Raw genomic sequence first — 14,605 nt, 5'->3', positions numbered from 1 at the left:
GTTTGTTGTCACTGTCGTACAGAATGTAACTTTGCTTTATCTCTACAAATGCTGTCATACCTGCTGAATTTCACACGTACGTTTTGTTTTGTTTTTACCCTCAACGCGTTTACTAAAATAAATGTGGTTAAATAAATGACAGTAAACATCTAAATCAATGTATTTATATATATCTATATGTATCCTTTTCCAGCCTCGCTGATTTTGGACCCAGTTACAGCAAATCCCCGCCTCGTCTTGTCTGCAGACCGAGCTAGTGTAAGATTGGCGAAAAGTCAGCATGTTTTCCTTGACAATATGAAGGGATTTGATCTCTAGCTCTTTGTCCTGGGATCGGAGGGATTCACATCAGGGAGACAGTATTGGGAGATGGAGACAGGGAATAAGACTTTGGGCATTGTCGGAGTGGCCCAAGAATCTGTCAAGAGAAAAGGGAACGTTAACCTGAAACCTGAGTCCGGATATTGGGTTCTGTGGCTCTTTCCTGAAAGCGATTGTGCTTCTTTCAGATCATCCTCGAGGGCAATCCATACTCAGACGGAGAAGCAACGGAAGATTGGAGTTTTCCTGGACTATGAGGGTGGACACGTGTCATTTTACAATGCAGACACCATGTCCCACCTCCACACTTTCACCCACACTTTCACTGAGAGGGTCTTTGCCTTCTTCAGTCTTCAACCCAATGACAGATAGAAGAGTAAAACAATGCTAAAAATCTGTGGGATTAGTGGTCATCTGGAAGAACATCCCATAATTTCATCTGGTCGCTCTGCCTCCTGCTGGCTGTAAACTTATGACGGTCGGTCTCAGTCACGGGTTAATATTCTGGGAATAAACCCTACATCAGAACTGGGAACTTAAAGATCCACAAGGAACTCTGTAGGGCTGGATGAAAGAAGGAATGGGAGAGGGGGAAAAAAGCAAATAGAGCTCAGTTGTAGAGAGGGACTTACCGGGTAGAATGAGCTCTGAGCTGCAGGAACCCGGGGACCTTCCTGCCTGTAATTTTGCTCCACAGGCGGGAGATGGCGCTACATGACAGTGTTGTAGATGAATCAGTCAGTGGTTCACAGACTGGGCTCAGTGGAGTCTTTCCAAGCAGACACCAAATCATTTCACTGCAAGATCAGTGGAGTCTTTCCATGGGGGCTTCAGGAGCAGAGTGGCGGATATGCCCCGGTGTATATCAATGCTCTGGAGGTGGAGGTGGTCAATTATCATCAAAGATCTATCTTGGTCCATCCACGTCGATGCCACAGTCAATAAAGCACACCAACACCTCTACTTCCTCAGAAGGCTAAGGAACTTCGGCGTGTCCATAATGTACCATTAAAAGCATCCTGTCCAGATTCATCACCGCTTACTATAGCAACTGATCTTCTCAAGACTGCAGGAAATTACAGAGTTACGAAAACCAGCCTTCTTCCCATGGACTCCATCTACACTTGCCTCGAAGAGGAATACAGAAGAGTTGTGGCAATGTCACAAGACTAGCAATCTAGAGCTTCCCCCTGATGTTCAGTGACAAAAGTTTGAATCTAACTGCAAAATGGAGGCAAAATTTGAATCAATGAGTAAATGTGAACGGTTTGGCTGGCCCTCAAACAACTCCAGACGTGCAGACATGTAGTTGCATCTTAATGTCAGTTGGGTATTGAATTCTGGCCTTGTGTGTAACAGTAACATGTATCAAAGAATTAATGTATCAAAGAAGAATGAGGAGAAGACCAGCAACTGTTGTGATACATGGCTGTATTCAATTTGGACTCATGAATTGAGTGGGTTGGTGCAGGAGTGGGGGTGAATGTGGTTCGGATGGGAGATGGTTCACTCTTGTGGTGCAGTGGTAGTGCCCCTATCCTCTGGAAGACTGGAAGATCGGGACTCAAGTCCCTTCTGCACCAGGAGTGTATACTAGCACCTCTGAACAGGTTAATTAGGAAAATTAGGTGAAGAAGTTTGTCGTTCTTGTGCTGGATAGCCCACTGAGAGTTTCTATCATTTTCTGTTGATCTTAATCACTCATCTGTTTGTTTCGTGTAAACATGATGATACTGTCAGTTTGACTCATTAAAATTTAGGACTGGATCTACCCAGATCTGGAAACATTACTTGGAATGTCATGCTCAACTGTGTATTCTAATAAAATTGATGGGAAGGAAACTTATATTTATGGGATATCTCTTGCTGCGAATGCTATTTTGATAATCTGTACTGAATGTGCTGTGTGGATTGATTGGGTATGTATGCAATTAAGAGATAATGTTGAGCCACATCAAACACAATATACTGGAATGTAAGTAGAGTAACTTATTTATTGTCCCAGTTATTCATTGATTTAGTAACGGTTTTGACACGGTGCCTCATGATTTTCTAATCTGTCTCAGTGAAATTATCCTTAAAAATGATTACACAGTTACCTGTTTTATGCAAAACATTAAAACACTCTTTACTTATTAAGCTGCATAAGATCGAGGGAGGGATCACATCCAGATTGGCGCACAGTCCAGTGAATATATAGTTCAGGGAATTTAAAGGCAGAGTGGAATAGAATTGGTTAATCTTTACTTTTCTCATTTTAAAAGTTTTTGATGCAGTACTCTATTTAAAACGTGAATAATCTTTAGGCAGGAACTGGAGCATTTAGATTGGAGGCAGCTGTTTCAGGGTAAATCCACATCCGACGTGGGAGTATCTCAAACGGCAGTTGATAAGAGTTCCGGAGTGGCATGTTCCTGTGAGATTGAAGGATAGGTATGACAAGTTAAGTGAACCTTGGATGACAAGGGATATCATGACCTTGGTCAAAAAGAAAAGGAAAGCATATGTAATGTCGAAAAGGATGGGGATTGACAAAACCCTTGAAGTATATAAGACAAGTAAGAAAGATCTTTAACAAGGAATTAGAGGTTCTAAATAAGTTATTGAAAAGTGTTTAGTGGACAGTATTAAGGAGAATCTCAAGGCTTTTTATATTTGATTTGGTGTGATTCCTTTTAGTCACGTGTATCTAGGTACTGTGAAGACCTTTGTTTTGCGAGCAGTACACACAGATCATAACAAATAATGACATAGAGATCAAAGGATGGTTAGACAGATCGGGACAAACTTGTTACACTACATGGGAGATCGCAAAGCAAGATCAGCATTACTTGAAGTTAGAGAGTCTATTCATCAGTCTAGTAACGGCAGAAAAGAAGTTGTTCTTGAACCTGTTGCTGCCTGTGTTCAAATGTCTACATCATCTGCCTGACAAAAGAGTTTGTAGGAGAGCAGTACCAGGGAGGGAAGGGTCTTTGATGATGTTGGCAGCCTTTCCATGGCAGCAACAAGTGTAAACAGAGTACGTGGATTGGAGGCATTTCCTCTGTGATGATCTGGCCTATACACGTAACTTTCGGCAGTGTCTTATGATCCTGGGCAGAGCAGTTGCTGTTCCAGGCCATTATGCATCCAGATAGCATGCTTTCTTCGGGACATTTGTAAACGTTGGTGAGGCTCTTATTGACATGCTGAATTCCCTAAACCTCATAGATAAAAAGCAAGAGGGTATCCAAGGAAGTGGTTGGCCCTGTCAAGTACAAAGGAGAGAATCTGTGTGTGGAGACAAAAGAGGTAGGTGAAGTCCTAAATGAATACTTTGTGTTGATGTTCACCAAAGAGAAGGAATTGGGAAAGATGATCTTAGGGAAGGGGGTGTTGAATTTCTAGGCCAAGTTGCTATTAAAAAAGTTGTGAGTCTTAAAAGCTATTAAGGTAGATTAGTCCCTGAGTCCTACTGGGATCTATCCAAAAATATTGAGGGAGGCAAGACAACAAATTTCTGGAGCATTGGCAGATATTTTTTGTATCCTCTTTGACCACAAGTGAGGTCCCAGAAGACTGGAGAATAGCCAATATTGGCCCATTGTTTATGAAGGATAGCAGGACTAATCCAGAAAGTTACAAGCCTGGAAGCCTCGTATTCGTGGTGGGGAAATTATGAGAAAAGATTCTGAGGGACACGATGTACACACATTTAGAAGAAAATGCATTTATTAGCGATAGACAGTGTGGTTTTGTATAGGGGAGGTCGCATCTCACTAACTTGATCGAGTTTTTTGGGGAGATGGCAAAGACAATTGAATTAGAAACGTGGTTGATGTTGTCCACATGGACTTCAGTAAAGGCTTTGACACGGTCCCTCATGCCACACTGGTACAAATGGTGAAATCACATGGTATCAGGAGTGAGCAGGCATACAGAACTGGCTTAATCATAGGAGACAGAGGGTAGCGGTGGAGGCTTTTCAGAATGGAGGATTGTGACTAGTGGTGTTCCACAGGGATCAGTGCTGGGACTTTGCTGTTCATGGTCTACAAAAATCATTTGGAGGAAAATGTGGCTGGTCTAATTAGTAAGTTTGCAGACAATACATAGATTGATGGAGTTGTGGATAATGAGGACGATTGTCAGTGGATACAGCAGGATATAGATCAATTGGAGGCATGGGCAGAAAAATGGCAGATGTAGTTTAATCTGGGAAAATATGAGGAGATGCATTTTGGAAGGTCAAGTACAGGTGGGAATTATGCAGTGGATGGCAGAACCCTCAGGAGTATTGATATGCAAAGGATTCTGGGTATGAAAGTCCACAGATCACTGACAGCATAAGTTTGTAAAAATGGCCCATGGCATGCTTGCCTTCATTGGAGGGGGCACTGAGTGTAAGGATGGGCAAGTTATGCTGCTGCTTTATTGAACTTTAGATAGGCCACACTTGGATTACAGCACACACTTCTAGTCACCATATTACCAGAAGGATATGAATGCGTTGGAAAGAGTACAGAAAATGTTTGACAGGATGTTGCCTGGTATGGGGGGTTTTACGTATGAAGAATGTTTGGATGGATTGGATTTGTTTTCACTGGAACATAGGAGGTTGCGGGGCGACCTGTTGGAGTTTATAAGATTGTGAATGGTTTGGATAGCGTGGAAAGCATGAGACTTTTTCCCAGGGTGGAGGGATCAGTTACTCGGGGATATAGTTCAAGGTGAAATGGGGGAGGTTTAAACGAGATGTGAGAGGCTCTTTTTTCAACACAAAGCTTGGTGAGTGCCTGGAATGCGCTGCCAGAGGAGGTTATTGAAATAGATACAATAGCATCTGGATGAACATATGAATAGGAAGGGAATAGAGGGTACAGATTTTGTAAGTGACAACAGTTTCTTATGGGAAGACAAAATGTATCAGCACGGGCTTGGAGGGCTAAAGGGCCTGTTCCTGTGCTGCATTATTCTTTGTTCAGCCGATGTGTAACCAGTGTGAATCAGCTCAACTGCATTTCAGAGTGAGACACAGCCCGAGTGAATATATATATCCGGGTATTTGGAGGCAGTTTTGGAATTTACAACAGAGCAGAAGAGTAGCTTTGTGCTTGCTTTGTGATGAATAGTTAGTAAGGATAAATTTTAACAGGAAAAATTGATACCCAAAACCAGGGGCCCAATACAGATGAGTGACAACACAGGAAAACAGTACATTCATTGATTCAGATTAGCTACTAATCTAACAAAAATAGAGTTGCCGGAGCAGATGAGTAATGCCCCTGTGTGATGTAGGAGCTAATGGACCTCGGTCTACTCCATAGTAACCACATCAAGTAATTCGTTTTGCTTGAGGAACTCTGGCTCAGAGTTGATTACCTGGAATCAGAACTTCAAACATCACATCAGGGACCAGGAAGATTTACCTGGATGTTGTGTTTCTGGAGGCAGTCACACCCTTTAGAGTAACTACATCTAATTCAATCAGTGGTCACGGACAGGAGAGTGTGACTGCAAGTAGCACAGGTAAGAGATCCAAGGGTTATGCTGAATAATCTTCAGCTTCTCTAACAGGTTTGAGACTTTTGATTTCAAAAAGAACAAAGAACAAAGAAAATTTACAGCCCAGGAACAAGCCCTGCGGCCCGCCAAGCCTGAGCCAATCCAAACGTACTGTGTAAACCTGTCGAAATTAAACCTGTTAATTTGATTTATTCTTGTCACATGTGCCTATGTACCGTGAGAAGTTTATTTTGCATGCAATACAGGCAGATCATAGCACACAAAGACCACAGAGTGATTGAACAGAGCGAGGAATACAAAGTTATGGCTGCAAAGAAGGTGCACAAGAAGCAAGATCAACATTGGATTGGAAATTTGAGAGACCAATTCAGAAAGCTAAGAACAGCGAGGAAGAAGCTGTTCTTGAACCCGTTGGTCCATATGTTTAAGCATTTCTATCTTTTGCCCGAAATAATGAGTCAGAAGAGATTATAACCCTGGTTGGAGCAGTCTTTGATGATTTTGGCTGCTTTTCTGACGTGCTGCTGGAGCCAGTGGATTAAAAGTTGATTTGTGTGATGGAATGGACTTTGTCCACAACTCTCTGTAGTTTCTTACGCTCCTGGACAGAGCAATTGCCAAACCAAATCATGATGCATCTTCATAGAATGCTTTCTATGGTGCATCTGTAAACGTTGGTGAGAGTCCTTACAGTAATCTCGAATTTGCTTAGCCTCCTGCGGAAGAAAAGGCATTATTGTGCCTTCTTGACCATTAAATCAACATGGGTGGTCCAGGACAAATTGTTGGTTACCTTCACTCCAAGAATTTTGACGCTCTTGACTATCTCCACTCAGCTCCATTGGTGTAGATCCAGGTGTACCTGCACCGTGCTTCTCAGCTCTTTAGTTTGCTGATGTTGAGGGAGAGATTGTTATCTTCATGCCACAGCACCAAGTACTCTAACTCTTTCCTATATTCTGTCGTCATTGTTTAATATCTAGTATACAATGGTGATATCCTGAGTGAATTTGTAGGTGGAGTATAAGCACACGGTCATGATTGTAGGAGGAGTACAGTAAGGGGCTGAATGTGTATCCTTGTGGGGCACCAGTGTTAAGGATTGTTGCCTTTCTCCATTGATTGCAATCTGTGGATCAGGAAGTTGAGGATCCAAGTGCAGAAGCGGAGCACAGACCTCGGCTTCGGAGGTTAGAGATTAATTGGTTGGGATTATAGCATTGAAGTGGAAACTGCAGTCAATAAGTAGAAGCTTAAAACAGGTATCCTTAATTTCTAGATGTTCCAGGGATGAGGGTAGGTCCAGGGAGATGGAGTCTGCTATGAACTTGTTGCAACAGTCATCAAATTGCAAGGGATTCAGGCAGGCTCAGACATAAGCCATGATATAAGCTTGATATAAGCCATGACTATCCACTCAAATCACTTCATAATCATATAGGTCAGAGCTACTGGGCATAGTCACTGAGGCATATTGCATGTGTTTTCTTTGCTCCCTGTGTGAATGAGGGTGAAACGTAGAGGAGGAAACTTACCATAGCACCGTGGCACAGAGAGCCATTCAAGAGGGTGGTGAAAACAGAAAATGCAGTGGTAATCAAGGTAGTAGTCAGTGGAATAGACATTGTTCTCTGTGTCCAATGTGAGAGTTCCAAAGGCTGGGCTGTCTGTCTGATGCCTGGGTTCATGATATCTCATCTAGTTTGCAGATGAACTTGGAGTAAGGGGGAAATGTCAAGTTTTCATGCTGGATATGGGGTACTAATATATAGGTTGAAAGAGGAAAACGTTGAGGCAATATGAGCAGTTTGGGGCTAAATTAAAAGGCAGAAGCAAAAAGGTGGTAATCTTCAGATTATTACCTGAGCCACGAGCTAATTGAAACAGGGTCAACAAGATTAAAGAGGTAAATGTGTGACTCAATGATTGAAGTGGAATAAACTGGTTTGAATTCATGCAACATTGACACCAATACTGGGGAAGGAGGGAATTGTTCTGAATGACATACGCTCTAGCTGAATCATGCTGCGACCAGAGTCTGAGAACTGTGAATTTTAAACTAAATAGTGTGGAGGGGTTGGGTCCATGCATAGAACATTATGGAAAAATTCAATGTGGGGGAGGACTCAATAGACCTTAAAGTTTCTAGAACAAGTAATAGGACAGAGAATATTGCAACAGTCAGGAATCTAACTTCAGGCACAGAAGACTAGGGAACAACAATGAGATGACGAGCAGTCAATGCTGGACTGAGGTGTTGTACTTAACTGCACACAAAATATGAAACAAGTTAAATGAGCTTGTAGTGCAGATTGAAATTGACAGGAACAATGTTATGTGTATCAAACAGAAATGGCTGCAAGTGGACAAAGGCTGGGAACTAAACATCTAAGAATACATGTCCTAACAAAAGGACTGGCAGATGGGCGAGGAGCAGCATTGCCTTTCTTGAAAGAAATGAAATTGTATCAACAGCAAGAAGTGATATAGAGTCAAATAACATAGAATCTGTATGTGCAGAGTTGAGTAACCACAAATGCAAAATATCCCTTTTAGGAGTATTTGATAGGCCTCCAAGCTGCACTCAGGATGTGGGCAGAAAATAAATTAAGAGACAGCAAAGACATGTAAAAAAGGCACTTTTACAAAAATCATAAGGACTTCAATGCGAGATGGATAGGGAAAATCATGTTAATTGCAGATCCCAAGAAAATGAATTCATAAAATATCAAGAAGATGTCTAATTTTTTGGACCAGCTTGTGGTAGAGTCCAACAGGGAACAGACAATTCCCGGTTTTGTGATGTACAATGAGGCAAACTCGATTAGACAGCAGAGATGAAGGAATTCTTTGCGGGCAGTGACCACAACATGAGAGAATTCATCCTGCAATTTGAGAGGGAGAAACTCGAATCAGATGTAATGGTATTACAATCAAGTTAAGGTAACTAGAAAAGCATGAGAAAGGAGCTGGCCAGAGTTCTTTGGAAGGAAGCCCAGCAATGAAGATGATGGAGAAGCAATGATATGTGTTTCTGGGGTTAATTCAGAGACATAGTAGAAATTCATCCCAAGGAAGAAGAAACATACTAAGGGGAAGACGAGACAGCCTTGGCTGACAAAGAAAGCATAAGTGCAAAAGAAAAAACAAAGAGGTAAAGATCAGTGCAAATCCACAAGCCTTTAAAAGCCAGTAAAGATCATCCATACAATCAATAATGGGGTAGGGGAAAGATGAAGGGAAGTAAATCATGAAATAGGCGAATCAAGAAATCTTTTCAGTGCTGAAAGGGACTTTGCAGCCCATAGAAATTGGAATTAAAGTTTCGGGTCCAGTGAATTTTCAGACGGGTCTGGACAACAAACCATCGTTTTAAAGCTGGCCACACGAAGGACAATCAGAGAGAGACTTGGAGGAATAAATAAATTTGTTGGACCGAGACAGTGGAGCAGAATGAGCTTGGGTTGGTGAATGTGCTGGAGATTCAGAAAATGGGCCAGGATGGAGATTCTACCACAGTGTGGACTCGCTGCAGATTACAAATTCTCTGGTGAAACAGTGTGTAAACTCTCGACAGAAATCTGCGTTTATTATTGATTTTTTGTTTTGCTCACTCGTGATATTTGGGAATCACAGGTTGTCAGTTTTTTTATTGCCACTCCTTGGTTGCTTTTGAGAAGACGGTGTCGAGCTGCTTTCTTGAACTGTTGTATTCTATGTGCCGTACATAGCCCCATAATGGGTTTGGGAGAGAATTCCAGGATTTTGATCCAGCTACTGTAGAAGTACAGTGTTATATTTCCAAGTCACGTGATGAATGGTTTGGTGGAGAACTTGCTGCTGGTGGTGTTCCAATGTATCAGCTGCTCTTGTACTGCGAGAAAGAAGTACTAGTGAGTTTGGAAAGATGTTAGCTAAGGATCTTTGGGGAATTTCTGCAGTGCTTCTTGTAGATCATTGCTACTACTGAGCGTAGATAGTGGAGTGAATGGAGGTTTGTAGGTATGGTGCCAATCAAGGGGGCTGCTTTGTCCTTGATTGTCTCAAGCATTTTGTGCGTTGTTGGCGCTGCACCCATCCAGGCAAATGAGGAATATTCCTTCACACTTCTGACTTATGCCTTGTGGCAGAGTGCAGAGACCGTGTTTGAGGAGGAACGTGTACCTACGGGGTGCCTGTGATTTGTGTCACAGAGACGTAGGACACAGGAATCCAAAGACCGGGGGTGCCTGCAAAGGAACCTGGGCAATCACGGGACTGAAGGTCCGGGAATTGGCTACATTGTGATAGATTATCACGGGAAAAATACGAAGTCCTCGGAAATGGGAAATAAGGGATCTAAGGCGATTAAGGGAAAGGTAGGCTTAAACAGGGACAATGACACATACCCCGGGGTACCTGACGATAGTCCGTTAGGGAGAATGCTAAATAATTGGGATCAGGGTGGAAGAAAGGGAAAATCTAAAAGGAAGATGGTAAAATACTGTCAAAAGTGGTCCCAGAAACCTATTCAGGGCGACTCAGTGTGGTGGCCTAGATTCGGTACTGACGAAGACTGGGTCCGGCAAGCCCTCATTTTATATGTCAATTCAAAACCTGATGTTAATCTGGAAGAAAGTGATTATGCCCTTTGTTGGCTGCCGGTTACGATATCTTGCCAAATGCAGGTAACTAATAAAGACTCGAAAGGGCAGAAAGAATGGGACCCTTTAGATCACTTACCGCCGCCCTATGTGACCCCGTCTGCCCCACAAAATGTTCCTTCGGGTGACGACGATTCAGGGGAAGGGGAAGAAAATGGGGAGGAATCACAAACTACCTCAGGGGTACAGACCAGATCTCAAGCTGGAAAGGGTCACAGACAAAACCCTGTCTCGATTGCAAGAATGAATCCACTCCGGGAAGTGCCCATGGGGGGCGAGGAGGGAAGGACGGGATATGTGAACGTTCCCTTGACGAGTACTGAAGTACGGAATTTCAGGAGGGAGATGAAGGGTCTACTAGAGGACCCCATGGGACTTGCTGAACAATTGGATCAGTTCCTGGGTCCGAATACGTACACCTGGGAAGAGATGTGTTCCATCATGAAAACATTGTTCTCTAGCCAGGAGCGTCAGATGATACGACAAGCTGCGCTCTTGGTCTGGGAGAGAGAGGGGGGAGAAGGAGGGGAGCAGAAGTTTCCCCTCACCGACCCCGAGTGGGATATGAACACGGAGGGAGGACGGCGCAACATGAGAGACATGCGGCAATATTGGATAAAAGGAATAAGACACGCAGCCCCGAAGGGGCACAATTTTACCAAGGCCTTTGGTTATCATCAAAACCCGGAGGAAACCCCTACGGACTTCCTAGACAGGATTAGGAAGAATTTGCAGCAGTTTGCTGGGGTGGACCCTGAGACGGACGTGGGGCAACAACTCATGCGGGTAGAGTTTGTATCAAAAGCCTGGCCGGACATACGAAAGAAGTTAGAGAAAATGGATGATTGGGATAGTAAATCTTTAAGTGAACTACTACGGGAGGCGCAAAAGGTGTTTGTGAGAAGGGACGATGAGAAGCAAAGGAAGGCGACAAAGATAATGATGCAAACGGTGCAACAAATGACAGCTGGAAGAAAGGAAAAGGGAGAGCCGTGGCAGAAACAGGAAAGGGGAGAGTCGTGGCAAGAGCAGAGGAAAAGAGAACCATGGCCGGAACAAAGGAAGGGTGGAGGAACGCGAGACCGCGACAGGGAAACGAAGAGGACACTCAGATGTTACTATTGTAATGAAGAGGGACATTTTAAACGGGAGTGCTCCCGCTAAAGCGGGAGGTGAGGTCGTACGTCCTGATGGAGGAAGATTAGGGAGGTCGGGGGTTCCTACCCTTGGGGCAAAAGGACTATCGACAGGAACCCCTGGTAAACTTGAAAGTACGGCCCTGCGGGGGTTGAATGAAGTAGTCCAGGCTAGATACCCGGTGGTACCTAATCCCTACACGTTAATGAGTAAAATTCCCCCCGAACATGAATGGTTCAGCGTAATAGATCTGAAGGATGCTTTCTGGAGTTGCCCCCTTGACAAAGAAAGTCGGAACCTTTTTGCCTTTGAATGGGAGAATCCCTTCTCAGGACGAAAGCGACAGTTAAGATGGACGGTCTTGCCGCAGGGATTCATGGAGTCACCCAATTTGTTTGGACAAATACTGGAGCAGATCTTAGGAGGATTTCGGTGTAACGTGGAGAATCAATTGCTCCAATATGTCGATGATCTCTTACTCTCAGGACCAAGAGAAGAGGAGGTACGAGCAGACACCGTTGCCCTGCTGAACTTCCTGGGGAAACAGGGTCTACGCGTCTCCAAGACAAAACTCCAGTTTGTGGAGCGAGAAGTAAAATATCTGGGCCATCAAGTCAGTAAGGGGCACCGCCGTATCACGCCAGAACGAATATCAGGAATTACGGGTATGCCAATACCCAGGACGAAGAAGGAAGTCAGACAATTCCTGGGACTAGTAGGGTATTGCCGGATATGGATTGAAATTTACACCACTTTAGTAAAATTTTTGTACGACAAACTGGGACAAGAAGGACAAAAGGTGGACTGGTCAGATGAGGAGGAGCAGCGATTTAATATTATTAAAAATAAACTGATTCGAGCTCCGGTATTGGCTTTACCCACCCTGAAGGAACCGTTCCAGTTATATGTCAATAGCGCCGGCGGAATTGCCCAGGGTGTGCTTACTCAGCTGCGGGCAGGGAAACGTCAGCCGGTTGCATTTTTGTCAAAAATGTTAGACCCTGTGTCATGTGGATGGCCGACCTGTATACAGGCAGTGGCAGCTACGGCAATGTTAGTAGAAGAGGCCCGAAAACTTACCTTTGGAGGAAGGATCACAGTATACTCCCCACATTCGGTTAGTACCATACTGGCTCAAAAGGCTCACCGCTGGTTAACAGACTCTCGCATCCTGAAGTATGAGACGATTTTGATGACCGGGAACGATCTCAATTTTGCAAAAGATCTCAGTTGCAACCCAGCCCAGTTTCTGTACGGACGTCCTGCAGACGGGGAACAGGAGCATGATTGTGTGGAATTTGTGGACTTGCAGACCAAGAGCCGAGAGGACCTGCAAGAAGCCCCGCTGGGTGAGGGACAGGAACTGTATATCGACGGGTCCTCCCGGTGCATCAGTGGAGTACGATACAGTGGCTATGCTGTCATAGATGGTGCAACGAAACGGGCGATTGAGTCCGGACGACTGCCCGGGAAGTGGTCAGCCCAATCCTGTGAGTTGTACGCCCTCCAGAGGGCCCTGAAGTTGTTGGAAGGGAAAGTGGGAACCATATATACTGACTCAAAGTATGCATACGGAGTCGTTCATACTTTCGGGAAAATCTGGAAAGAGCGAGGATTGATAACTTCCCGGGGAAAAGAATTAGCTCACGAACAAATGATCAGCCTAACATTGGAAGCCCTGGCGTTACCTACGGAACTTGCAGTAGTCCATGTACCCGGTCACCAGAAGGGGTCGACACCGGAAGCGGTGGGAAACCGGCTGGCAGACGAGGAAGCCAAGCGGGCAGCGGTCGAAAAATCTGTCCAATTGTTAACGTTAATACCGTTGAGGGAAGGGCTCGCTAAACAACCCGTCTTCACCCAGGGGGAGATTGATAAAATGGATCAATTGGGTGCCCGGCTAGATACTAACGGGAAGTGGACGGTTCCTGATGGGAGACAAGTACTGAACAAACAGATCACCTGGGGTATTCTGCACCGATTACACCATCAGACCCACTGGGGGGTGCAAGCCATGTGTGACACAATCCTGAGAGACTATGTATGCAGGGGGATGTACACATTAGCCCAACAAGAGGTAGTCGGATGCCCCACTTGCCGGCGTATTAATCGGAAGGCCATGCGATCTATGCCAGCCGGTGGTCAGCCCCTCGCGATTAGGCCATTTCAGAGGATCCAAGTCGACTTTACAGAATTACCCCCAGTACAGAGATGGAAATATCTGCTAGTAATAGTAGACCATTTCACTCACTGGGTAGAGGCTTTCCCAACTGCCAAAGACGATGCACCAACCGTGGCCCGACTGTTGTTAGAGAACATAATCCCGAGATATGGCATAATGGAATCTATCGACTCCGACTGCGGGACGCATTTTATTTCTAAGCTACACCATTTGATCTCTACTACCCTGGGTATCCAATGGAAATTCCACGCACCCTGGCATCCTCAGAGTTCGGGTCGAGTTGAGAGAATGAATGGCACGCTCAAGACCCAATTGACTAAGCTGATGTTAGAAACTAAGTTACCCTGGCCAAAGTGCCTGCCCATTGCCCTATTGAGGATACGTACGGCACCTCGCCGAGATGTCGGGGTTTCCCCCTATGAAATGCTGTTCGGATTACCGTATTGGAGTCAGGTTGATGGATGTCCCACTCTACAAGGGGGGGATGTATTTATCCGAACCTATTTACTGGCCTTATCCCGTTCTTTTGCAGAACTCCGGAGGAAAGGTCTTCTGGCTCAGACTCCGCCGCTTGACTTCCTCCTGCATAAGGTGGAGCCCGGAGATTGGATACTTGTTAAGACCTGGAAGGCCGAAAAGCTCCAGCCGCGGTGGGAAGGAAAGTTCCTGGTTCTGTTAACAACTGAAGCAGCTGTTCGGACGAAAGAAAAAGGGTGGGTCCACGCATCAAGGATAAAGGGGCCTGTTCCGCCTGAAGAAGAAAGCACCTGGACATGCGAGCAAGGGGACAAGCCGTTGTCGGTAAAACTGAAAA

This window comes from Chiloscyllium plagiosum, unplaced genomic scaffold (assembly GCF_037043375.1).
Source record: "Chiloscyllium plagiosum isolate Xiang-an unplaced genomic scaffold, Cpla_swu_hap1 HiC_scaffold_35, whole genome shotgun sequence".
In the NCBI taxonomy this organism is placed as follows: Eukaryota; Metazoa; Chordata; class Chondrichthyes; order Orectolobiformes; family Hemiscylliidae; genus Chiloscyllium; species Chiloscyllium plagiosum.
This window is presented reverse-complemented; position numbering follows the sequence as displayed.